Consider the following 26,995-nt stretch of genomic DNA (forward strand, 5'->3'; position numbering starts at 1 on the left):
CGCATCTCCTTCATATTTAGCATCATTATACCTAGTACTTTATCTTTAAGATAACTAATCTTGTTCAAATAATGGTACTCATTTCTAAAGGGCTATCTCTGTTATTATTCGCTTTGCCCTACTTCTTTCCCCCTTCCCTTTCGTTTTCACCACTCCTTTATTTATTTAATTTATATTTTAGGTCCTATTCCTTTCTCCACTCATCTCCATCGTACTTAAATGGTTTCACAACAACAGTACTATATATCGCCTAAAGTATCCAGTAGCCAAAATTCGACCATATTACAAACGCTTTTCAACATGAATGTACGTACCTTAACCCTAAAGGTAAGATACTCTGCAAGGCTGGAGGTTGGCATCTTCGACCTACAGCAAATGAAACGGAGACAGCTAAGAATGCGTTTCATAGGATCGTCGCAAGATCAACAGCGAACAGAAAAATAGCAGTGACAACTTTTTTCAAATCTTGTCAATTTATGAAAATTATTTGGGAAAAGTTCAAACAACGAGACATTTGGAGGGACGTCGCTTTGTCCTATCCCAATTATACCTTGTAAATCTCTTCAAAGCCTTTTCTTCAGGGAGTATGATTTGAACTCGTATGAACAAATAGTCTCGACCAACGCCATGTCTTGTAGTTTTATAACTTTTCCCAATTGCCTTTTTAGAATAGTTTATTGGTCAATTAAATTTTTTTTTCGATATTTCAAGAAAAAACTTCTTCTACAGAGATCAAAGTGACACTATAGAGCCCACAAGAACTCCTATCGCCCCCCACTGAGCCACAATTTGTTTTCCTAGGGGTATACAGACTACAATCTGTTCCTATTTCTGTATTTATTCAAGAATACTCCAGTTTCGTGCTGTGTGAAGAAACTACAAACTTTTTTATACTGGGTGATTTTAATTTAGACCTTTTGCATCACTGTAATACAACTGACGATTATTTGGCCTTAATGGCTGGAAATGGTTATACTTCCTAGATTAATGAGCCGACGCTCTTAAGTTCGGGTACGTGTATTGATCATATTTTTTGCCGCTTTAATGCCGTACCATATAGATATTGTAATCGTTTTAACATTGATCACACGATGACGGGTTTGCAAATAGATGGAATTGTTTTCGACAAATCAAACGCAAACCGTGTTCAGAAATCATATACCAAAGTTAATTTCCCTATGCTGAACCATAAGCTATGTTTCGAAAATTGGTCGAATGTCCTCGCTGAAAATGACACATCGGTAGCTTTTTCCATATTTTTAGATACCTTAAGCGCGCACATTCTCAACTCTTCGTATACTGTGAATAATCGTAAACAAAATGTGAGACTTAAGCCTTGGATTACTCGGGATGTCCTACAGAAAATAAAGCTCAAAAACCAATTAAGAAAAAAGTGTGCTAAGCATCCTAGTAATAGAAGGCTCCGCACTAGATACAACAAAATAAGTAATAGTACCAATAAGGCCATACGACTGACGCGGGAAAACTTCTTTCGAAACAAGTTTAATTCAGCACTTGGTAATATTAAAAAAGAATGGGAAGTTGTCAATAATCTTCTTAATCGAAACGGTGAAAAAGATAATAAGCGAATAGTATTGCAAGCTGGAAGTCAGCCGATTACGGATGCTGTGGAAGTATCTAATAAATTTAACAAGCACTTTACAAACGGTTGGGAACACAGTATTAACTGACTGCAATTGTCAGTCTGCGACCCATTTACCATCGGGCCAAGATGCTCGAAATAGCTTCTTTTTTGGCCCTATCACAGGTTTTGAAATTATAAGCATTATAAAAACCATAAAAAACTCTAGTTCATGTGGTGAGGATGGTATTTCCAATTTAATTTTAAAAAAGATATATTTTAATGTGGTTGATATACTGATATACTTATTCAACACCAGCATTACTCAGGGTATTTTTCCCGATGGTTTGAAATGTGCGATTGTAATTCCGATCTTGAAAAAAGGGGATAAAAAAGAAGTTAATAATTACAGACCTATTTCACTGCTCTCGGCCATATCTAAAGTTTTTGAAAAGGCTGTTAAAACCAGAATTGTTAATTTTCTAAATAAAGCGAGCTTTTTTAGCTCCATGCAGTTTGGCTTTCGTTCTGAACTATCAACATTCGACGCTCAGCTGGATTTTTGCACCAACGTCTACAAAGCTCTGGATGAGAAAAGAAGTTGCGCTGGTCTCTTTGTGGACATAACAAAAGCTTTTGATATGGTCGATAGTGGTGTACTATTGGATAAACTATATAGTGCAGGATTCCGCGGTGTTATGCATAAGTGGCTTAAATCGTATCTATCGGGCAGAATACAAAAAGTTAAAAGTTAAAGTTTGCAGACGATCTTGCAATTGCGTACAGTACACCGAATTACTTTGAATTAATATGTGACATTAGCCATGATATACATTTGTTACGAACCTGGTTCGCTTCACACAAACTGATTGTAAGTAGTAAGACTAGACTTATGTATTTCAGTCATGTTCTCAAAGAACAACCAAGTTATGATGTCACATTTCACTCCGCAGTATGCTCTTGTTTTAACATTCATCATATAGCGTGCACTCAAAGTGACGCGATGAGATCTTTTGATTGTAATAGAAACTGTAGTGAGAGCTGCTTCAGGGTTGAAGTTGTTGAGAATTTCAAATACCTAGGAATTATAATAGACAACCGCTTGAGTTGGTATGAGCACATTAATACTCTAAAAAAATACGTTCTTTATACCACTCGTCACTTTTATCGTCTGAAAAAGTTATGTTCTATATCCACTCTAAAAACAGTTTACTACGCAATATTTCAATCTAAACTGCAATATGGTATCACATGCTGGGGCGGCGCTTCGGCTAATAAGCTGTAAGCAGTGGTAACAATTCAAAAGGGGGGTATAAGGCGCATCTGTAGTGCAAACTATAGGTCTCACTATATGCTATATTTTAGGAAACTAGATATATTTCCGTGTCGACATCTCTATCTTTACAAAGTTTTAAAAACATTATTTAAACGGTGTGGCTACCTGGAAAGCTTTCCTTCGGAAGTCTACAACTTACGAAGAAATCTACTTCCGATGGTACAAATTACATTATGGTACAATACTAGGACGTCGCACTTTAGAAGTTTTTACACATACACGTCGTGCAAATTTTTCAACTCCCTTCCTGCCACTGTACAGGTAATAAGAAATGTCAACTTATTTAAAAAAGAAGTTAAGCTGCATCTTTTTGGTTATAATCACTTTGAATTAGAAACGATGCTGAGGACGACCCTATAAACCGTACCTACCTTAGGAAACTGCAAATATTTAATATTGATTCTCTTTCATATCTTTGATGATTTAATTTAATGTATAACTTAAACTCTTCATGATATTTTTATTTTTGTACACCCCACACAATGCAATATACCAAAGATAGAACTGGCATTTAGAACTATGTTAAACTTTAATATAAAAAATGCCATATACTTTTCCTATGCTGCATAGTAATTTGAAATTATTTAATGTAATATTGTAATCTTAGGTTAATAAGTATGCATCTAGAAAATGTTTAATAAAATACAATACAATACAATACAATACACATATGACTCTTGGTTCGATTATCACAAAATGTTTCGAACAGATTACAATATGCGACAATATCAACTTTTTTTCTGGGTATTGGACCAAACTCACTTTTTGTAGAGACTGAGGCTTAAGTAGACAAAGTGCTATCTCCGTTTTTCGAAGTTAGCCTCCAAAAAATGGATACCGGCTTACGAAGTTCGAAATTCTACATTTCGAAATTTTATTTTTTTTTGTTAACGCGTTAAGCAAATTAAAAAATTAAAAATGTGGTCGTGATCAGCCTTTTTCTTTTATTTGAATAGCTGAATTCTTTTTTTGAAAAATTAGAATTTCGAACTTCAAAAGCCGATATCTATTTGCTGGAGGCCAACTTCGAAAAACGGAGATAGTACTTTGTCTACTTAAGCCTCAATCTCTACAAAAATTTGAGTTTGGTCCAATACCCAGCCGACTGTTGCACAGTGTTATGATTAAGCATCAGTAACAGACTTCAAAGTCATACATTTGAAGAGAACTGGTGCTGCATGAGCTTGACAAACTCAACAATGAAAATTCTACTTCAAGCAAGTACTTAACCGATTGAAATAAAACATCAAGTTTCTGTCCTTCAATTTCGTTTCTTCTACAAACATCAGATGCACCCCTGAATTTAGCTTTGGCTTCTAATATGCTGAACGTGCACAACAAATGTTTGCCAAATAAAAATTAAACAATCATCACGCTAACTAAATACTTCATTTACATTTGTAATTACGAGAATACTTATTGGCATGCAAAATTTGCTCACTCATTTGCACCTTGGAACCTTGGCACATTTTCAAACTTATTTACACTTTTTTTCGCTTTAAAATTTGATTTTAGGTTGTTTTTATACTCAGTTGAGCAGAGCTCACAGAGTATATTAACTTTGATTGGATAACGGTTGGTTGTACAGGTATAAAGGAATCGAGATAGATATAGACTTCGATATATCAAAATCATCAGTATCGAAAAAAAATTTGATTGAGCCATGTCCGTCCGTCCGTCCGCCTGTCCGTTAACACGATAACTTGAGTAAATTTTGAGGTATCTTGATGAAATCTGGTATGTAGGTTCCTGGGCACTCATCTCAAATCGTTATTTAAAATGAACGATATCGGACTATAACCACGCCCACTTTTTCGATATCGAAAATTTCGAAAAACCGAAAAAGGGCGATAATTCATTACCAAAGACGGATAAAGCGATGAAAGTTGGTAGGTGAGTTGAACTTATGACGCAGAATAGAAAATTAATAAAATTTTGGACAATGGGCGTGGCACCGCCCACTTTTAAAAGAAGGTAATTTAAAAGTTTTGCAAACTATAATTTGGCAGTCGTTGAAGATATCATGATGAAATTTGGCAGGAACGTTACTCCTATTACAATATGTATGCTTAATAAAAATTAGTAAAATCGGAGAACGACCACGCCCACTTAAAAAAAAATTTTTTAAGTCAAATTTTAACAAAAAATTTAATATCTTTACAGTATATGTATAAGTAAATTATGTCAACATTCGACTCCAGTAATGATATGGTGCAATAAAACACTAAAATAAAAGAAAATTTCAAAATGGGCGTGGCTCCGCCCTTTTTCATTTAATTTGTCTAGGATACTTTTAATGCCGTAAGTCGAACAAAAATTTACCAATCTTTGTGAAATTTGATAGGAGCTTAGATTCTAGGCCGATAACTGTTTTCTGTGAAAAAGGGCGATATCGGTTGAAGCCACGCCCAGTTTTTATACACAGTCGACCGTCTGTTCCTCCGCTCGACCGTTAACACGATAACTTGAGCAAAAATCGATATATCTTTACTAAACTCAGTTCACGTATTTATCTGAACTCACTTTGTATTGGTGTAAAAAATGGCCGAAATCCGACTATGACCACGACCACTTTTTAGATATCGAAAGTTACGAAAAATGAAAAAAATGCCATAATTCTATATCAAATACGAAATAAATAACAGTTTAAAAAAAATAAAAAAACACGCTTTTATAACTAACCGAATTAAAAAATAGAAAATAATTTTCAATTAGAAAGAGTTCATATAACAGTAGTAGAAGGTCAAACAATCATTTATAGTTAATCACCTCAAAATAAAATTATAATAAAATTTAAGTTATTAACAGAATAATTTAATTCAGAGTAAAAGCGCTCTTTTAAAATACTCTTTGACACCTTTCATTTGGTACCCATATCTTACAAACAAATTCTAGAGTCGCCCCTGGTCCGAACTAAGCCTTCCTTACTTGTTGTTTCTATATTCGGTAAAGGCAGACTATGCAGATCTCTAGTTGAGCTAGAGACCATATCAAACGAATCATCAACTCACGCATTCGGAATTTTCTAGACATGAGAGCAGTGAGCGGCATGCACGCAATTCAATTCGTGACTGTACGTATCGCACCTAAAATTGAGATTAGGATCAACAAACGACCCAAGCGGGTTAGGGGGTTAGAATATAACCGCGGTAGGTATGCCAAATGCTACTTTGGACTAGGTAGGCAATTAAAAAGTAAAGTCCTCTCTCGGCAAACGAAAATCATACTCTACAAGTCATTTATCGTACCCGTCCTGCCATATTATGGGACAGAAGCATGGACCATTACAACAGCAGATGAAGCGGCTCTGGGAGTGTTCGAGAGAAAAGTTCTTCAAAAGATTTATGGACCTCTACGCGTTGGCGATGGCGAGTACCGAAGAAGATTTAACGATGAGCTGTACGAGCTATACGCAGACATCAACATAGTCCAGCGAATTAAAACGCAGCGGCTGCGCTGGCTAGGCCATGTTATGCGAATGAAAGATGACGCTCCGGCCAAGAAAGTGTTTCTATTGGACCCCCCTATGGAAGCAGAGGCAGGGGCGGCCCCCACTCCGTTGGAAGGACCAGGTGGGAAACGATTTAAACTCCCTTGGTGTGACCAATTGGCGCCGGTTGGCAGAGAGGAGCGACTGGCGCGCCTTGTTGGACGGCCATAACCGTTTAAACGGTTAAGCGCCATTAAGTAAGTAAGTAAGGTCGTAAGAGGCGACTAAAATACCAGATTCAAGGAGCTGTGTAGCGGAACCCTTCAGGTTGCTAGCGCAGTATATACCTTCTGCAAACCCAATTGTCAACCTCACCTATCCGCGGCGAATCCTGTTTCACTTACAAACGAGGCTCTGGCGACCCCAATCTCCTCATGGAACTTGGGGGTGGGGAGGGAGGGATGGCCTGAAGGTTTAATGTGGCCATATAAATCGTTCCCGAGATGGTCGGGCTAGCACCTTAATGGTGCTGTGTTACCGAAGCGTACGGGATCTGTATCCGGTAAAGGACCATCACATCGATAACACTCCCCAAATCCTTCGGGGAGTAACCTTATCGCTACAACAACAATAATAACAACAACGAAGCGAGGGTGGCCGTGGTTCATTTGTAAGCATTGATTTTTTTATAACGTAAGTAACTACAAAGACAAGGCACACAAACGAACGACACTCATGCTCGAATCGCAGTTTGCTTTTTCCGGGTCTCATTTTTTATTTTGTGTTATTCAGGTGGCACGTAGGTGAGCCACATTAATATTTTCACAGCCAGCTCTACGAACCATGCTGCGCCCTTAACTGCTCTTCAGTATCGATAAGAAGTTGTTTCCTAAAGACCCGTACATGGAATCGAAGGAAACCTTTACTCGGTCAAAAATATAGAAAACTCAACACTACTACGGGCAACTGGTTCTAAAAATTTACTCTCAGATTGGGTACTTTTGAAACAAATTCTGATATAAGGCGTGTTACAACACGAAATTGTTTTTTCTTAGAAAGGGTGTATCTGGAACAAGTTAGGAAAAGGTAAATGCAGAATATCTCCTGATTAAGGAATCCTGAACGAGCCCAATGCCGCGATGGAAGATGAAATCCACTTTCTCAGCGACGCAATAATGTGCTCAGTTACGTTGAGCAAGAAAGACTCTTTCTTCGGGATTCCTCTGTTTTGCTCCTTTCGGTATTTTAATAGCGTCCCGCTGTAGTTTTCATCATTGGGATGCACACCCGAGTCGGCGGTATTCTGCGAGCTTCGGCGGTTGGTATAAGCAAAACATTAAGCGCCCACACAACGCCTAGTGGTAGTATAGACTTCTCGAAGAAGTTCTTGAACTGTTTGTTCTGGTTTGAGCACACTATATCCAAGGACAGGCAGAGTCGTAGACAAATTTACAGCTTTTAACACTCTTATATTAGCTTCACTGGTATGTATGCTTGTTTGCAACTATCTATGCTAGGCGCGCAAATGAGAGTTAGAGCCATCTAGCGGTAATTATTGATAACTCGCTACAAAACGAGTTGTGCCTAATAGCTGAGACTGGAACCTCTGTGCTACGGTGTGTTTTTTTAGTTTTTTAAACTATATTTATGTTATTATGATCGCTCCGACCAGAGCAGCTAAAAAATTACATCGAACCCCTTTCTTATCCACCAGAACCCCAGCACTTATCCACCATCGCCTGATAGATAACACGAACGGCCTTCTCCTCCGGATGGATGGAACTATTTGCCCTGTTTCCTTATATCATATCCAGATAGAGGAAGCTGGTACTGCCTTATTTTTTTTTTTTTGTAATGCTTTGGGCGGCGCGTTACTGGCATTATCCGGCTGCTCCTTAGCAGCTTTTGCAAATTGTTGATTACTGTTACCCGCAGTGCTGGCTCCACCACAATCTATACCTGCCTCCTGTCTGAAAGATAGGAACTCCTCCAGCCTAGGTCAGTCGTCTCGTTTTAGTTTGTGCCGCAGCCCTTCTTTCTGTTCTTTTGTCTTTATTGCTCTAAGGCTTTACTTTTAACATGTAGCACATTTGAACCCCCCTCCAGAAGATATTCCAATGCATTACTCAATGGCCTTCACTACGATAAGACGCACAACAATGAATGAGAATCCATTAATATTTTCGGTTAATCAGTATAGACTTTGATTTTTGTGCCAATTGCAAAATCTTTTTCGGATTGTGGCTTCGTATTTAGCTCGCCTCACGGACGGCATGGTTTGAGCTCCAGTAGAGGTTTTGATTTGGATTTCGGTTCATGTTTCTTCTCCGTTTTCAGTCTCATTTTCAGTGTTTATATCTGTTCTTAGGCGGCCACCGTGGTGTGATGGTAGCGTACTCCGCCTATCACACCGTATGCCCTGGGTTCAACTCCCGGGCAAAGCAACATCAAAATTTTAGAAATAAGATTTTTCAATTAGAAGAAAATTTTTCTAAGCGGGGTCGCCCCTCGGCAGTGTCTGGCAAGCGCTCCGATTGTATTTCTGCCATGAAAAGCTCTCAGTGAAAACTCATCTGCCTTGCAGATGCCGTTCGGAGTCGGCATAAAACATGTAGGTCCCGTCCGGCCAATTTGTAGGGAAAAATCAAGAGGAGCACGACGCAAATTGGAAGAGAAGCTCGGCCTTAGATCTCTTCGGAGGTTATCGCGCCTTACATTTATTTTTTTTTTTTTATATCTGTTCTCAGTATTGGTGCTGGATCAAGTTTCAGTTTCCTTTGGATTTTTGTTAAGGTAAGGTTTCGGTTCCGGCATTGAGTCTGGTTCCGACTGCGTTTGCTGTTTCAGTTTCTGTATGGGTTTTTGCTTTTTGATTCTTCCAACTTTCTTTTCTCCATTCCATTCCCTTCCTTTCATTGCCTTCTTTTTTATTCTGAACTTATTTATGTCCTTTCACTGGGTCTAACTGCGATCATTATCGTACTTTTGTTATTCCCCCACATATGTTTGATATAAAACTTAGTTCTTTATGTGGTGGAAAGGAAAACGGTTCAATTGTTATTTTTTTAACAACAGCGGACTATGTACATGCTACAATGCATTATACATATTTAAGTCTGCTCATTTACATCAAACCCCCCTTTCAGGGGTTGCCAATGCAATTTATAGCTTCTCCAACCCAATTGTCAACCTCCCCTATACGTGGCGAATCCTGTTTCTTTAGCAGCCGAGGCTCTGGCGTCTCCAAGTAACTCATTGAACTAATGGGTGGGGGCGGAATGGCCTAAAAGGTTCAATGTGGTCATATTAAATTGTTCACGAGATGGTCGGGACTGTACTTTAATGGTGCTTGCTACCGGAGAGTATCTTAATCGCTACAGCAACAACGACGCCCGGTAATTTTTTTGTGGCATTCAGTTGTTATATAATTGGTGATTAAATATACATGTACATGCTTATATCTGTTTGAAGGAGGAAAAAAGAAATACGCCTAGCTTTCACTTCAACCACGATGTTTTTTTGTTTTTTGAAATAACTGTTTAACAAAAGATGGACAAACGAAAAATTTTCCTGGATAAACATGGGCACACGATGGGCAAGCGACGGACATACGATTTAGCACAATAAAGCGAAAAAATCTAAAATATTTTTGTTATAACTTTTTAACAAAAGGTGGACAAACGAAAATTTTTCCTGGACAAACGTGGACAAACGATGGACAAACGAATGGCATTTGGTTTTTTTTAATTACTCGCTAATGGAGGTGCCAACTTCACACACGTTTTTTTTTTTTTTAATAACTTTTTAACAAAAGGTGGACAAACGAATGACATTTAGTTCATTTAATTACTCGCATATGCAGGCGCGATTTTTTTTTTAATTTTTCTTTGAAATAATAAAAAAAATTAAAAAAATATAAAAGTAGTATGTATGTATGATAATAAATAAAAAAGGTGGACAATAGTAGACTAAGGATGGAAAATTGCCTTATATAAGCCACATTTTTTATATTTTGTATTATTATTAGTTTACAAATTGTAACCAAAAGGTTAATAAGCAAAACTTTTTGTTAGACAAACAAAAATCGTACGCATTTTTAATTTTTTCCATAATACTTTTAATGCCATAGGTGGCAAATTAATTAATTCTATGTAATACGTAGATCACAGCTGACATGGTCTGTCCGAACTAAGCCTTCCTTCCTTATTTTAACACATGCAGAGTTAGTACAAAAAACGAGCACGATGCAATTTGAAGTTTCCCGAAAAAATTATCTTCGAGAATTAGAAGATCAAGCCGAATTTTATAACACGTTATGTTAGCAAATGTTTGTCATATATTTCCACATAAAAAAGACTAAATGCCGCAATTCAATTTACACATAATTTCATGAGCAGCAATTGTTTAGGTTTTTTTGGAAAAAAAATGATTTTGTTATATCATTTTAACAAAAGGTGGACAATTGGAAATCTTTCGTGGACAAATATATGGACAAACGATGGGCAAACGACGGTAATACGATGTAGCACAAAAAGCGAAAAAAGAAATTTTGACGTTTTTCGAAAAAAAAAAAAATTTTTGTTATAACTTTTTAACAAAAGGTGTACAACGAAAATTTTTCCTGGACAAACGATTGGAATTTGGTTTTTTTTAATTACTCGCAAATGGAGGTGCCAACTTCACGCACGATCTTTATACCTTTCATGAAAATGAAATGGTATATTAATTTCGTCACGAAACCGAAAATTGTAAGTCCTTAAAGGAAAATAGATAGACCCACCATTAAGTATACCGAAATAATCAGGTTGAAGAGCTGAGTTTTTTTAGCCATGTCCGTCTGTCCGTCTGTCCGTCTGTCTGTTTGTATGCAAACTAGTCCCTCAATTTTTGAGATATCGTGATAAAATTTGGTGAGCAGGTGTATTTGGGTGTCCGATTAGACATTTGTCGGAACCGACCGGATCGGACCACTATAGCATATATCCTCCATACAACCGATTTTTCAGAAAAAGAGGATTTTTGTAATATCTTACCCAATTTAACAGATTGAAGCTTCAAACTTCACCATAAAAATAAATAAAAATAAATGTAAGGCGCGATAACCACCGAAGAGATCTAAGGCCGAGCTTCTCTTCCAATTTGCGTCGTGCTCCTCTTGATTTTTCCCTACAAATTGGCCGGACGGGACCTACATGTTTTATGCCGACTCCGAACGGCATCTGCAAGGCAGATGAGTTTTCACTGAGAGCTTTTCATGGCAGAAATACAATCGGAGCGCTTGCCAGACACTGCCGAGGGGCGACCCCGCTTCGAAAAATTTTCTTCTAATTGAAAAATATTATTTCTAAAATTTTGATGTTGCTTTGTCCGGGAGTTGAACCCAGGGCATACGGTGTGATAGGCGGAGCACGCTACCATCACACCACGGTGGCCGCAAACTTCACCATATACTTTCGTATATTGAACATATTGTTGCCTGAAAAAATTTATGAGATCGGTCGTATATATAGTATATATCCCCCACAACCGATTGTTCAGATAAGGAACTTTTCGTAATTACTGCCCTATTTTAAGAGCTAGAGGCTTCAAATTTCAGCGAATGCTTACGTATATAGCATATATTGTTGTCTGAAAAAATCATAAAGATCGGTGGTATATATAGTATATATATGGTGGTATATATAGTATATATATATAGTATATATATATATATTTTCGCAAATTTTAGCCCCATTTTAACAGCTAGAAGCTTAAAATTTCACCGAATATTTACTTATATAGCATATATTGTTGTCTGAAAAAATCATAGAGATCGGTTGTATATATAGTATATATCTCATACAACCGATTGTTCAGATAAGAAACTTTTCGCAATTTCTACCCCATTTTAACAGCTATAAGCTTCAAATTTCACCGATTGCTTACGTATATAGCATATATTGTTGTCTGAAAAAATCATAGAGATCGGTTGTATATATAGTATATATCTCATACAACCGATTGTTCAGATAAGAAACTTTTCGCAATTTCTACCCCATTTTAACAGCTATAAGCTTCAAATTTCACTGATTGCTTACGTATATAGCATATATTGTTGTCTGAAAAAATCATAGAGATCGGTTCTATATATAGTATATATCTCATACAACCGATTGTTCAGATAAGAAACTTTTCGCAATTTCTACCCCATTTTAACAGCTAGAAGCTTCAAATTTCACCAACTGCTTACGTGTATAGCATATATTGATGTCTGAAAAAATCATTGAGATCGGTTATATACATAGTATATATCTCATACAACCGATTGTTCAGATAAGAAACTTTGCGCAATTTCTGCCCCGTTTTAACAGTTAGAAGCTTCAAATTTCACAAAATGCTTTCGTATATAGCATATATTGTTGTCTGAAAAAATCATAGAGATCGGTGGTATATATATTATATACTTCATATAAACTGTCATATTGACCCCTTTTTACGGCTAGAAGCTTCAAGATTCATCAAATTTCATCAAATAGTTACGTTTACGTCATATATTTTTGAAATACGTGATTCGTAGCCATAGTTTTTACATGCAGACCACAAAAAACGTGAAGCTTTGCATCCTCACACAGATTACCTACCTATTTTTTATTTTATATTTATCTTAAAAATCGTTTAGATATGTTCAAATTTCACCAAATGCTTACGTGTATAGCATATATTGTTGTCTGAGAAAATCATAGATACCGGTGGTATATATAGTATATATCCCATACAACCGATTGTTCAGATAAGAAACTTTGCGCAATTTCTTCCCCATTTTAACAGTTATAAGCTTCAAATTTCACCGATTGCTTACGTATATAGTATGTATTGTTGTGTCAAAAAATCATAGAGATCGGTGATATATATAATATATATATGATGGTATATATAGTATATATATATAGTATATATATATTTTTTTTACGATTTCGGCCCCATTTTAACAGCTAGAAGCTTCAAATTTCACCAACTGCTTACGTGTATAGCATATATTGATGTCTGAAAAAATCATTGAGATCGGTGGTACACATAGTATATATCTCATACAACCGATTGTTCAGATAAGAAACTTTGCGCAATTTCTGCCCCATTTTAACAGTTAGAAGCTTCAAATTTCACAAAATGCTTACGTATATAGCATATATTGTTGTCTGAAAAAATCATAGAGATCGGTCGTATATATATTATATACTTCATATAAACTGTCATTTTGACCCCTTTTTTACGGCTAGAATCTTCAAAATTCATCAAATTTCATCAAATAGTTACGTTTTCGTAATATATTTTTGAAATACGTGATTCGTAGTCATAGTTTTTACACGCAGACCACAAAAAACCTGAAACTTTGCATCCTCACACAAAGTACCTACCCGTTTTTTATTTTATATTTATCTTAAAAATCGTTAAGGTATGTAGATCTGTTTACTATATATTTCTTATCTTATACATCCGATTATTCGGAGATTACGAACGGGATAAGATTATTGTTCAGCCCCATTCATGAAAGGTATGAAGTCTTCGGCACAGCCGAAGACAGTCCCGTTCTTACTTGTTTTTAAATAACTTTTTAACAAAAGGTGGGCAAACGAAAATTTTTCCTGGACAAACATGTACAAACGGTGGACAAACGAATGAGATATGGTTTTTTTGCGAGTAATTGCACATTTAGGTGCCAACTTCACAGAGCTTAAATTTTTGATAGCCTTCCAACATAGGTTTTCTGAAGCTTCGACGTTCAGATGTAATGAAATCCGGTGACGTATCTAATGAGAGGAGTATGAACAGGTTGTAAGTCTGACGTTGATGATGGAAATATCGGACGGATCCTTACCCTCGGCTGGTAAGAAGAAATGCCAGATTTCATAGTGTGCATTCTGATAATGACTTATATAAACAATTTTCACGTCGATAGTCTGGTCGCCTGGTCTAAAAAGCACACGTTTAAAAAGGCTGCAGAACGGCCACGGCCTTATGACCCCTCAACATCATCTACGTAGTGAGGCAAAAGAGCTCAACATTAAAGAGCATTTGAAAATGCTGAACAAACAGTTTTTGCTAAATTGTCACAAACCGGGACAAACAACTGCTTGATCTGGCCCGCCTCCAAGAGTGATAAGGCACGTGCCTACATAGCCGTTTTATCCAGGAAAGGATATGGAGGCCCTAAGCCTTATTCACGCAGAAGAGGTAAACAGCTTTGCTATGTCGCGCCCGGTTAACTCTAATATACACTATTCAACCTTTGCAGAAGAAGAAAGCAGACCACCAAGAGAGATACTAGACACTCTGGCCCAATTTCGTTCTAGATACTTTAACGGTTTAAACTATTACTTGTCCAGAATCAACCGCAACACACGTAACGTATGTCCTACATGCGTTGTATCCACACATGACACCAACCATCTTTTCAATTGTAAAGTGGAATCTGCACCTCTAACAGCAACTTCCCTATGGTCCACCCCTGTCGACACTACTAGCTTCTTTGTCCATCAGCGGACTTAGAATACAATTTGTGAGTAGTCGCTTCTATTGAATGGGGCGAAGCACTGTTAACACAACGACAACATTGAAAATTGTTGCAAATATTTTATTGCAATAAACAATTGTTTCTGATTTCCAGGTTGTTGTTGTAGCAGTGATTCACCCCTTCCACCAGGTGCGACCGATCACAAACTGTCATCAATGTCCTCTAACGGGAGTCCAAGGAAACTTGCTGTCGACATCATCTGTCCGGACAGTTATGCCATGACGCTCAAAGGTGCTGACCCTGTGTACAAAGTCGGGGTCAATATATTGTATTGAATGGCTAATTAAGGCGAGACCCTAAGTTCCCCGAAAATTTCTATGGAGCGATGGCTATGCAGATTCGTAGTTTCGATCAGGCAGTAAGTTTCACCTAGAAGAGATAGCAACTGATACTCTTAACATTGTGATGTATTAAGAATTGGCAATTACCGTCTACAGTAGGACTTAAGCTCCCTTCTTAGCGTTGTTGTAGCGATAAGGTTCCTCCCCGAAGGCTTTGGGAGTGTTATCGATGTGATGGTCCTTTGCCGGATACAGATCCGGTACGCTCCGGTAACACAGCACCATTAAGGCACTAGCCCGACCATCTCGGGAACGGTTTATATGGCCACATTAAACCTTCAGGCCATCCCTCCCTCCCCACCCCAAGTTCCATGAGGAGCTTGGGGTCGCCAGAGCCTCGTCTGTTAGTGAAACAGGATTCGCCGCGGATAGGTGAGGTTGACAATTGGGTTTGAAGAAGCTATATATTACGCTAGAAACCTGAAGGGTTGCGCTACACAACCCCTTGAATCTGGTATTTTAGTCGCCTGTTACGACAGGCATACCTACCGCGGGTATATTCTGACCCTCTGAGATGGTCATTACCTCTTTATCATGGTGACTCGCTCAACAATTGAGCATTTAGCTGATATTTATTTTACCGCAAGTGATTCTCCTTGTAAACCTTCGCCTCAAATGACGAAATCTATAGATTTTTGTTTGCCAAGCATAATAGCTAATTTTATGCGACTCGCCACTCAGTTCGGGTTTCAAGCGACTCGGAAACCTTAGTAAAGGCATCAAATACACAAGTGCATAGTTATAGTCAAAATAAAATAGATTTTAAATGTATATGCACATTTTTTGAAGTAGATCGGATTTTCAAATGCATGAACCTCTTCGTTGTCTGTGTCAAGATTTCAATAATCACTGTAATAATATTGATACTTCGACACACTTTACAGTATAAAAAAATATATACTCACTGCCTTGAACTCATAACTGTTTCAAAATCATATGTTAAACTAAATATGTTACCTGCTCCAGTTACTTTGGGCGGGTGGCTTGGAATCACGTCCTTTCCAACCTCCCACACATTGCAGCCCTACTCATTGTGTGTTAAATATATATCAGCTGCTCGAAATCACGTCCATTCCGACAGCACTAATAATCAATAAATACTTTGGGCGGGTGGCTTGGAATCACGTCCTTTCCAACCTCCCACACATCACAGCCCTACTCATTGTGTGTTAAATATACATAAGCTGCTGGAAATCACGTCCATTCCGACAGCACTAATAATCAATAATTACTTTGGGCGGGTGGCTTGGAATCACGTCCTTTCCAACCTTCCACACATCGCAGCCCTACTAATTGTGTGTTAAATATACATCAGCTGCTCGAAATCACGTTGTTGTTGTTGTTGTTGTTGTAGCGATTAGGTTACTCCCCGAAGGCTTTGGGGAGTGTTATCGATGTAATGGTCCTTTGTCGGATACAGATCCGATACGCTCCGGTAACACAGCACCATTAAGGTGCTGGCCCGCCATCTCGGGAACGATTTATATGGCCACATTGAACCTTCAGGCCATCCCTCCCTCCCCACCCCCAAGTTCCATGAGGAGCTTGGGGCGCCAGAGCCTCGTCTGTTAGTGAAACGGGATTCGCCGCTCGAAGGTGAGGTTGACAATTGGGTTGGAGAAGCTATATATTGCGCTACACAACCCCTTGAATCCCTCTCGAAATCACGTCCATTCCGACAGCACTGATAATCAATTCCGTTGCTCGGCATCACAGTCCATCCCGACAACGGATTCAATAATATATGTATATACATATTTTATAATATAATTTTGCTCACTATGTATGCTTGTTAATTTTACACTGTAATCCGCATTTATATTCATTCATTCATTCATATTTAGTCTGATTAATTGTAAAATTTGTAGACTAACAAATAAATAAATAAATAAATAGCTCAAAAAACTATGTAATTTGACCATTCCGTACACAGTTCAGACTTTTTCGCTGTTGGCACAAGCTTGCAAGCGTCGTTGTAGCACTGATTAGCACCATTTTGGACAAAACAATCAGTTTTTGCGACTGCCCTAACTTTTCCGCAGGTTATCTACCCACTAACGTTCTTGTGGGGTATGTTGTGTAGATTTGACATTCGAACGAAAATTGCGATATGGCAACTACGTGCGCATGTGTAAACAAACAAATGACAACAAAGAAATATTGCCATACACAGCTGATTGCTTGAATTCGCCGGAGAGCTTCTGCATCTTTTAAACACCGAGCAGACGTCAGCTGATAGCTGAAAATATTTTTGAGATCTCTGTATAAAGAGAATTTTTCAAGGTAAACGTTTAAGAATGTTGCAGTACCGGCAACTATACAATTTATGTGAAGTCATTTATATACATACATATTTGTAAAATTTAAAATCATAACTTTATAAGCATTAATTACTTACCTAACGTAAAGATGAGCGAATATTACAAAGCATTCGTTGCAGGCAGAAACAAAAACAAACAGCAAACAACAATCTATAGATTTTTCAAGTCCAAAGCAATAACAATAGCTTAGTTTTAGTTCTTATAAGTGTGTATGAAGCAAAGATATACCTCTTTATTTCAAAATATTTTTTTTTTATTGAAAGCACTTAAATCGTTATTTTCTTATTTTATTTAAAACGAAATTGCACACAAAATATTTACATGTGTAAAATTAACAGGACGCAAGGGTCAAACTTAATAAATAAACCAATTAATTGCTTCTCAAAAAACTTAAACGCGAATTGTTTTTGTTTTACCACCAAACACTTCTATTAGTTTAATTATTTGATTGAAAACTCATATTTTTTTTATTCAACTAAACGCATTTTATTTTCGTTTCTTGAGTGATTTGTATAAAATAAAATTGGTTTTTTATTTTTCAAATGTTTTATTTTTATATTGAAATTGACGGTTGCCAAACGCACATTTTTTATAGACCTAAATTTGTTATAAAATGAGGCTTAAACTTGAAAATAGACTAATGCTGTAGACAAATGAGTTATTTAAAATGAAAATCTCATCTCAACATACGGAAATAATGTGAGACAGCTGATTTTAAAGGCTCGTGAATTTGTCTTGAACAAGGTTTGTGGGATAGGGATATTGCCGTTAGAGGCGTTGGTTCTGCATTTCAATAGCTGCATTCGACTCGCCGATTGGTTTGTAAGTTGTTCGTAGTGTTGTTGTTGTTGTTTTAGCGATAAGGACACTCCCCGAAGGCCATGGGGAGTGTTATCGATGTTGATGGTCCTTCGCCGGATGCAGATCCCGTACGTTCCGGTAACATGCACCATTTAGGTACTACTCCGACCATCCCGGGAACGGTTTGGTATGACCACATGAAACAAAACAGCAGAAATACTGTTCTTTTTCTTGTAACGAAGCTTCGCCCCATCCACTAAGTACCATCACTCCATCACAAACGGCAATTAATGTTTCCAACGCCTCTAACACCCCTCTCATCGGCTCAACCGATATATCCGAAATATCACCAGGCTTGGATTGATTTTTTAATTTAATTTAATTTATTCATTATTACGGCTGTTTAGGCCTAAAACTTAAACTACTAAGTACAATTCATTATTATATCATTTATTTCTATTGAATATGCTGTTGGAATGCCATGTGATTCCGATCAGCATATTTACTGGCGTAACAAACGGACGAGTCTGGGAGCCAGTCATTTAAGGAAGGTTGGAAAGGACCCGTTTCCAATCCTCCAGGGCTCCCAGCTTAAGACAACGAAATTTGGAACTTATATTTTTCAATTATATTTGTATTTTAAGCTGTCGGAATGTATTGGTCTTCGATCAACACAGCTAAACATGTCTTTGGATGTTGGAAATTGAAGTGTACCCAATCACCCCTCAACTTTGTTTAGTAAAGACGCTGTCGGAACGCATGAAGATTCCGATCAGCACATCTCAAAATATATTGGGAGGTTGAAAAGGACGTGTTTCCAATCCCCCTGCTCCAACTTTTGTTTGACCTTATTTTGGTTACACATCATATAATTTTATTGTTATATTAATGCTGTCGGAATGTGAGTGATCCCGATCAGCAACAGTAAATATAGGCTGAAAATACCGAATTCCAGCGAAATTTGTTGTTGGAACTGTCTGGAGTTACAGGTGGCGACTGATTTTCTTTTCCTTAGGGCCGGGTGCATTGTATTTTGCTGCTACCAGTATTACCATTCCCTTTTCGCGCTTCAGTATCGGTATGTCATGTAAAAATAAAAGAAAAAAAAAACTTTATCTTATTGGAAGGGTTTTACAATGCTCCAATAAACTTTTTTTAAAGGTATTGAAGTTATTACTACTTTTTATGTGATTAGGAAGTTCATTGAAATATTTCAGGCCATTATAAAATATATTTTGCTTGTCCACTTCTGTTTTGAAGAGGTAATCTAAAATTATTGTTTTCTCTGATTACGTATGAATGTGCATCATTTACATATCTAAGCTTTTCGCTGAGGTATGTTGGTAATTTACCGTGCTTAATATTAAAAACAAATTTCATACTGTGGTAGAATATGAGCTGTGATGACGTTGGCTCCTAAACTTCTTTCAGACAAATTGCCAAAGTTGGGATGTGCAATGATTCCCTAAACTAAAGTTAGGAAAATATTTTGGTAATTCTTTACTTTAGCTTACAACTACTAAAACTTATCCAAATTGGAAATTGGACAAGTTTTATCAGTTGTGAGCTAAAGTAAATTGTGACATCTATTGGCGTGGCCATACGAATAAGCGCAGTTGCGGCGTCGGATTCGTGGTGGGAGAGGGACTTTGTCGCCAAGTGTTGGCGTTCACGCCTGTGGACGAGCGTCTCGCCGCTATCCGAATAAAAGCAATATTTTTTAATATATCATTCATCTGCGCCCATGCGCCGACAGAGGAGAAAGACGATGAGGTGAAAGACACTTTTTATGAACAATTAAAACGCACATACGAGCGCTGCCCCCGTCATGATATAAAAGTCGTGCTTGGCACTTTAACGCCAGGGTGGGCAAAGGTGTTTTTGGCCCTACAGTCGGAGAGTTCAGCCTACACAGTGAAACTTCTCCTAACGGACTGAGGCTGATTGACTTTGCCGGTGCTCGAAACATGGTCATATCCAGCACGAGGTTCATGCATAAAAAGATACATCAAGCTACATGGCTCCTGGTCTCCTGGTCGAAATACTCGCAATCAGATCGATCACGTTGTGATAGACGGACGGCATGCCTCCAGTGTTTTGAGATGTGCGCACGAACCGAGGACCTAACATCGACTCGGACCATTATCTCGTTGCAACCAAAATACGCATCCGCCTCAACGCGGCTAAACCAAGGAACAAAAAACACAAGGAAAGCTAGACGTCGAAAAGCTTCAATCACAACAGACTGCCAATGATTTCGCAACTCGACTCTCACACCTGCTCTCTGAGAGCACAACTCATCCTAAAGGAATACAGGAGCAGTGGGAGCATATCTCCAAAGCACTTCGTACTGCCGCCGAGGAAAAAATTGGTTACCGGCGAACACGAAAAAACAACTGGTACGATGAAGAATGCCTCGTTACAACCGAAAGAAAAGACGCTGCCTACAGGGCTACGTTAAAAGCGAGCGCGACAAGAAGTGTGTGAACGCTATCGTGAGTTGAAAAGGGAAGCGAGACGCCTTTTCAGGAAGAAAAAAGCAGAAACAGAAAAGCGTGAGTGCGAGGTGCTTGAACTGTTAGCCACCAGGAATAACGCCCGAAAATTTTACCAAAAAATCCGGTGACAGACGGAAGGTTTTAAGACCGGGACAAACTCCTGTAGGAACGAAAACGGCGGCTTTGTAACTGATGTCCAGAGGGTGCTTTAGATTATGGAGGGAACACTTCTCTGCTCTCCTAAATGGAGGCAGCAATTCACCGCGCAGAGGTGAAGAACCCGATCCCGCCACCGATGATGGAATATATATCCCACCGCCTGATTATGACGAAGTTAGAATAGCAATAACCAGATTGAAAAACAACAAGGCCGTGGGCGCTGATGGATTGCCTGCGGAGGTATTCAAGTACGGCGGCGAGGAGTTGGTAAGGCGCATGCAGAAGCTTCTTAGCAAAATATGGGCGGACGAGTGCATGCCCGACGATTGGAATCTTGGTGTTCTTTGCCCAACAAGGGGGATACTGCAAAATGCACCAACTATCGTGGAATCAGCCTTCTTAATATCGCATATAAGGTGCTTTCAAGTGTATTGTGTGAAAGATTGAAGCCCGCCGTGAACGGCTGATTGGACCTTATCAGTGCGGCTTTAGACCTGGTAAATCTACCATCGACCAGATTTTCACAATGCGCCAAATCTTGAAAAAAAACCCGTGAAAAGAGAATCGACACCACACCTCTTCGTCGACTTTAAAGCCGCTTTCGACAGCACGAAATGGAGCTGCCTATATGTCGCTATGTCTGAATTTGGTTTCCCCGCAAAACTTATACGGCTGTGCAAAATGACGTTGAGTAACACCATCAGCCCAGTCAGAATTGGGAAGGACCTCTCCGAGCCGTTCGAAACTAAACGAGGTTTCAGACAGGGTGACCCCCTATCGTGCGTTTTCTTTAATTTGATGCTGGAGAAAATTATACTAGCTGCAGAACTTAACCACACTGAAACAATATACTATAAAAGCGTGCAATTACTGGCATATGCTGATGACATTGATATCATCGGCCTAAACACCCGCGCTGTTAGTTCTGCTTACTCCAAACTGGAAAAAGAAGCGGTAAAGATGGGTTTGATGGTGAATGAGGACAAAACGAAGTAGCTGCTGTCATCGAGCAAAGAGTCAGATCATACGCGCCTTGGCAACCACGCTACTGTTGGCAACCATAATTTCGAAATAGTAAAAGACTTCCGTTATTTGGGAATCAGCATCAACACTAGCAACAACATCAGCACTGAAATGCAGCGAAGAATCAATCTTGCCAATAAATGGTACTTTGGACTAGGTAGGCAATTTAAAAGTAAATTCCTCTCTCGGCGAACAAAAATCATACTCTACAAGTCACTTATCGTACCCGTCCTGCTATATGGCGCAGAAGCATGACCCATGACAACAGCAGCTGAAGCGGCTTTAAGAGTGTTCGAGAGAAAAGTTCTTCGAAAGATTTATGGACCTCTACGCGTTGGCGATGGCGAGTACCGAAGAAGATTTAATGATGAGCTGTACGAGCTATACGCAGACATCAACATAGTCCAGCGAATTAAAACGCAGCGGCTGCGCTGGCTAGGCCATGTTATACGAATGAAAGATGAAGCTCCGGCCAAGAAAGTGTTTCTGTCGGAACCCGCAGAGCTAGAGGGCAGAGCTAGAGGGCGGCCCCCACTCCGTTGGAAGGACCAGGTGGAAAACGATTTAAACTCCCTTGGTGTGACCAATTGGCGCCGGTTGGCGGAGCAAAGGAGCTACTAGCGCGCCTTGTTGGACGTAAACGTTTAGACGGTTAAGCGCCAATTAAGTAAGTAAGTAAGTAAGAGCTAAAGTAAAGAATTACTGAGATTTTGCTCTTCCATCCGGAAGTATTGTGAAAAGAATGGATCTGAATCATATAACTGTGATCACAATAAAATTTCTCATGTTCGTGAGTTTTCGTGCAAAAGCGACTTTTGTCACAATCGCGATGTTGCGCTTGCAAATATAAATGTCTTTATTGATACAACAACAACATAATTACATTAGGAAAGTATGAAAGCACTCAAAGCCACAAGACATATCAAATTTTTTTCCTATGCTTTGCTTCCAACAAATGTTGGAAGTAGGCTACTTTTTCATTTCAGATAGCGCTTGTGATTCGCTCTTTGTCGCTCTCCATGCAAATATATGCAATCTACTCATCTTTCAACGCACGAGGCTGGATCAAAAATCATATGTGACGGGGCTTTGACGGAACAAAGAAAACAAAAACGTTTTGAAACAATACAAAAGACTTGGCAGCATGCCTCATACAGAAATCGAGACACATTTATTGATAAAAATTAGAGAAAATTCTGTTGTTGTAACGATAACGTTGCTCCCCGAAGGCTTTGGGGAGTGTTATCGATGTGATGGTCCGTTGCCGGATACAGATCCGCTACGCTCCGGTAACACAGCACCATTAAGGAGCTAGCTCGACCACATCAGGAACGTTTGATATGACCACATTAAACCGTGAGGCCATACCTCCCTCCCCACCCACAAGTTCCATGAGGAGATTGGGGTCGCCAGAGCCTCGTCTGTTAGTGAAACAGGATTCGCCGCGGATAGGTGAGGTTGACAATTGGGTTTGGAGAAGCTATATTGCGCTGGCAACCTGAAGGGTTGCTCTACACAGCTCCTTGAATCGTGTGTTTTAGTCGCCTCTTACGACAGGCATACCTACCGCGGGTATATTCTGACCCCCTAACCCGCTGGGGAGAAAATTATCGTAGTTGATAATGCCCAAATAATTCAATATTTCGCTTATGTTAATAATCAACCACAAGAAGCGGAAGTAACTTAAATCTCCAAGAGAAAAAAACCGGGAAATGATTTAAAATACTAACATTTCTATACCTATCCTGCTATTTCTAAAGGAAATAAAGATTTCCATTTTTCGTCCAAATTAACTAAATTTTACTCTTTTTGATACTGCGTTCTCTTTCGTCAACTTGCTCTCTGTACACTACAGATGTTTCCAATTAGACAATTTGTTCTTTTTCCTTGTTGCTGAAAACAACAACAACAAAAACCTGGCGAATTGAAGAGGGTATGAATAAAAAGAAAAAATGCACATCGATTTTTCACGAAGCTTTTTATGAAAAATGCATTTATTGCATGAAATGAACCAAACAAAAACAATTTGTAATTGTTTAAAATGCAATTCAGTGTGTATTTTATCAAAAGAGATTTATATTTTATCTAGAAAAATTGACAGAAGTACGGGGTATCCGAAGTAAAATCGCGTGTAGTCGCAGTTATTTAATTATACTTAAATGATTTCTTTTGCATATAACGGCGATTTACTGCTTTACACTTAAGTATAATACATACGCATTAACCATTTTGTAACGGCCTGGCATATCCATTTTTATTGCATTTAATTTTAGGGCTTGGGGGTCACTACATTTTTCTCGTTGGCAAAGTCGAACGCCCAATGGGTGAACCTTTTTCTGATAGCGTCTATTAATTTAATTTAGCACAACTTTAGACTTTTTTCTATTTATTTACCTCACAACTAAGCCGAACAAATGCATTTTTATTTTATAAAGTCAAAAAACTGTGGCTAAACTTTATAAATTGCCTATGCAAATTCTCTTGTTCGTCCATCTTTAACTGAGCTTGCTGCAGCAAAAACACACTTTTTCTTTTTTTTCACCGGCATGAATGTATATTTAAACCTTATAGAATGTAATTCAGTTTAATTCACTTTATTCTAATACGGTTTAGTTTATTTATTTTCTAATAAATCACTTTAAACTTTTCGAAAAACGTTCGACCAACTCGCGACCACAACCGACGACGATGCTTGCAATCGCCTTTTTTTGTTGTTTTTCCAACATTGAATAATTCCAATTGGATTGCAGCCGGCGAAGTTTGTTTGTGTGCATGGAATAAATTCAGTTAATGTTGGCAGCTCCATTTGTATCCTACAAGAACATTATCGTTTATACCCATATGACACTACCATTGTGCATGATGGAATTATAAAAGGTGGTGCATTGCGCATGTAAACATTATTTTAAAAGCAACTTTTACTTCATTTTCCTTTAGCTCTTGCTTTTTTTCTCTCTTTCTTTGATTCGCTGAAGAAGTCAATTGTGACGTGATGCGCAGAACGAAGCAATTTTGAACTCGTGAATGCACAATCTTATGTGTGTGAATTGTGACCATTGTGTACCAAACTAACGCCCCGATTCTGAGCGTTACCGGTAAAATAATACCCAGAACATTATGTAACCGAATATCGTTACCAGTTCTTTTTTCCGCGATTCTGGCCCAAGGGTTAACGCTGTCAGCACCGAAGAACTCACAAGTGTCTGTGGAGAAATTTGAAGGGTAGTTATCTTCGCTTTCACGGTTGCCACTTTGTTCGATTTGGACCAAAAATGGGCGCTTTCAACCCCATTTGGTCCGCTGGTCCCTTTTCTTCAATTTTGGTCATTTTTAGGCAGTAGTCACGATTGGTACGTTTCTTTCTTTTTCGCTCAGGTAACATTTCACAAAATTGCCCAAAAATTCACCACACTTTCATTAGCCCCCATATAATTTTGAATTTACTTCAATGGAACTCTCACCCAAAAAAATTGCTCAGTCAATAAAATGTACCAGAACAATAACATTTCACCTAGGATATAATTTATGCCAGGCATTAAAAAGAAAAGTGTTGGTAAACACATTGTCGTTAATTGTTGGTGAAATAACCGACTAATCAAAAAAAACTCTTGTTTTATAATAATATATAAACGGGTAGATATTTCGATGGGTTATACAATACTATGTAAAATATATGAAAATAAAAATTGCTTCTCGCCTAGCATAGCTTATAGCGAGCACTCTGCCGTGAGCCTAACACTTTCAAAACTTATACAAAGAAATTCTATGCATTACTTCTCGTTTGGCACGTTGATATTTAAATCTTTCTCACCCAGCTCCATGAGTTCAAGAAGTTCCAGGACTATTGTGGTGTTAAGCCACGCAAGGTAATTGAAAACTAAGTATCTTGGCACAAGAAATATTTCAACTCGAAGACAGAAGGAAGCAAATGCAAACGAGATTTGATTTTGGAAGAAATGTTTTGTATAAAATTTTTTCCGTAGGTGCTAGCAGAACCCCTGAGGCCTGGGATCAAAACTCACACTTACTGATCTAGGCACTGATATGAAGTTTAAACGTTAAGGGAAAAAGTAAGCATCTATAAAAATAGTACTAACAAACTCGCCTAGTTTCATTTATGATTTACTTTTTTCCACATACATAGTTCGGCAACACCAGAACGCAAATTTTGAACATTTTCTTACTAGGTTTCAATATACATTTTATTTCATTGCAATCAACAACATAATGAACGTGTTCAAAAAGTATTTATGAAATATTGCTTATCTGACATAATATATATAATATAATAATAGTAATTTTAAACTATTTGTATTAATCGTATATATTGTAGGATGCTTTATATTATTAAAATTAATATCCATACAAAAATTATTTAAAAGAAAATGTTATATTTTCATAATGCAAAATTGAATAATAATGAAAATTTTTGAAAAATCAATTATTGAAAATGTAAATGTAGTAAAACCAATTAAAATTAGAAAGTTCAAAGTAACATAATAACAAAGTTAAATAAAAATAATTGAGTCAATATAATTTAAGAACCCTACATATAGGTCCAAGGTCGTGAATTCAAAATAACTGCTTGGAAGATTGGTTTAAAAAATTGGACTAAATCCGTTTATAACAAATGGAACATGCAGAAAGGATCAGGTGGAAAAAATTCCGAGTGCATTCTCGTACCCGATTTTCAGTTGAGACAATCCCTAGCGCAAAATCTGAGAATGGTTGCCAATTTCAAAAAGGTTGGAATAGACTTGGCTCTTGTGCATTGTTGCAGCCATTCATCTTTACTGGATAGCAAAGCCATGAACGCTTCTATGGTCATTATGAACTTTTTAACACATGTAACAATATGTTTAGAAAGTTACAATGTTTATAAAGCTACAATTACGCGTTGAAATTCATTTCAGCGTTTTATACTTATGGCTAGTTGCAGTACTTAAGCCTTTT

General features: G+C 38.0%; 1 protein-coding gene across 3 annotated transcripts in view; it reads right to left on the reverse strand.

The window, feature by feature from the left end:
• Positions 1-24,773, reverse strand: part of atos (atossa) — a 519,662-nt gene extending 494,889 nt beyond the window's left edge. The window contains exons 1-2 of one of the 3 annotated variants that reach the window (XM_067776019.1): positions 24,437-24,773; positions 17,639-17,842 (exon numbers count right to left, since the gene is read on the reverse strand). The gene's annotated coding sequence lies outside the window, so the exon portion shown is untranslated. Of the gene's footprint in view, positions 1-17,638; positions 17,915-24,259 lie in introns of all 3 variants that reach the window. The other 2 variants (XM_067776018.1, XM_067776017.1) reach the window with 2 other exon arrangements.
• Positions 24,774-26,995: the final 2,222 nt, after the last annotated feature.

Source organism: Eurosta solidaginis, chromosome 3 (genome assembly GCF_040869045.1).
Source record: "Eurosta solidaginis isolate ZX-2024a chromosome 3, ASM4086904v1, whole genome shotgun sequence".
NCBI lineage: Eukaryota > Metazoa > Arthropoda > Insecta > Diptera > Tephritidae > Eurosta > Eurosta solidaginis.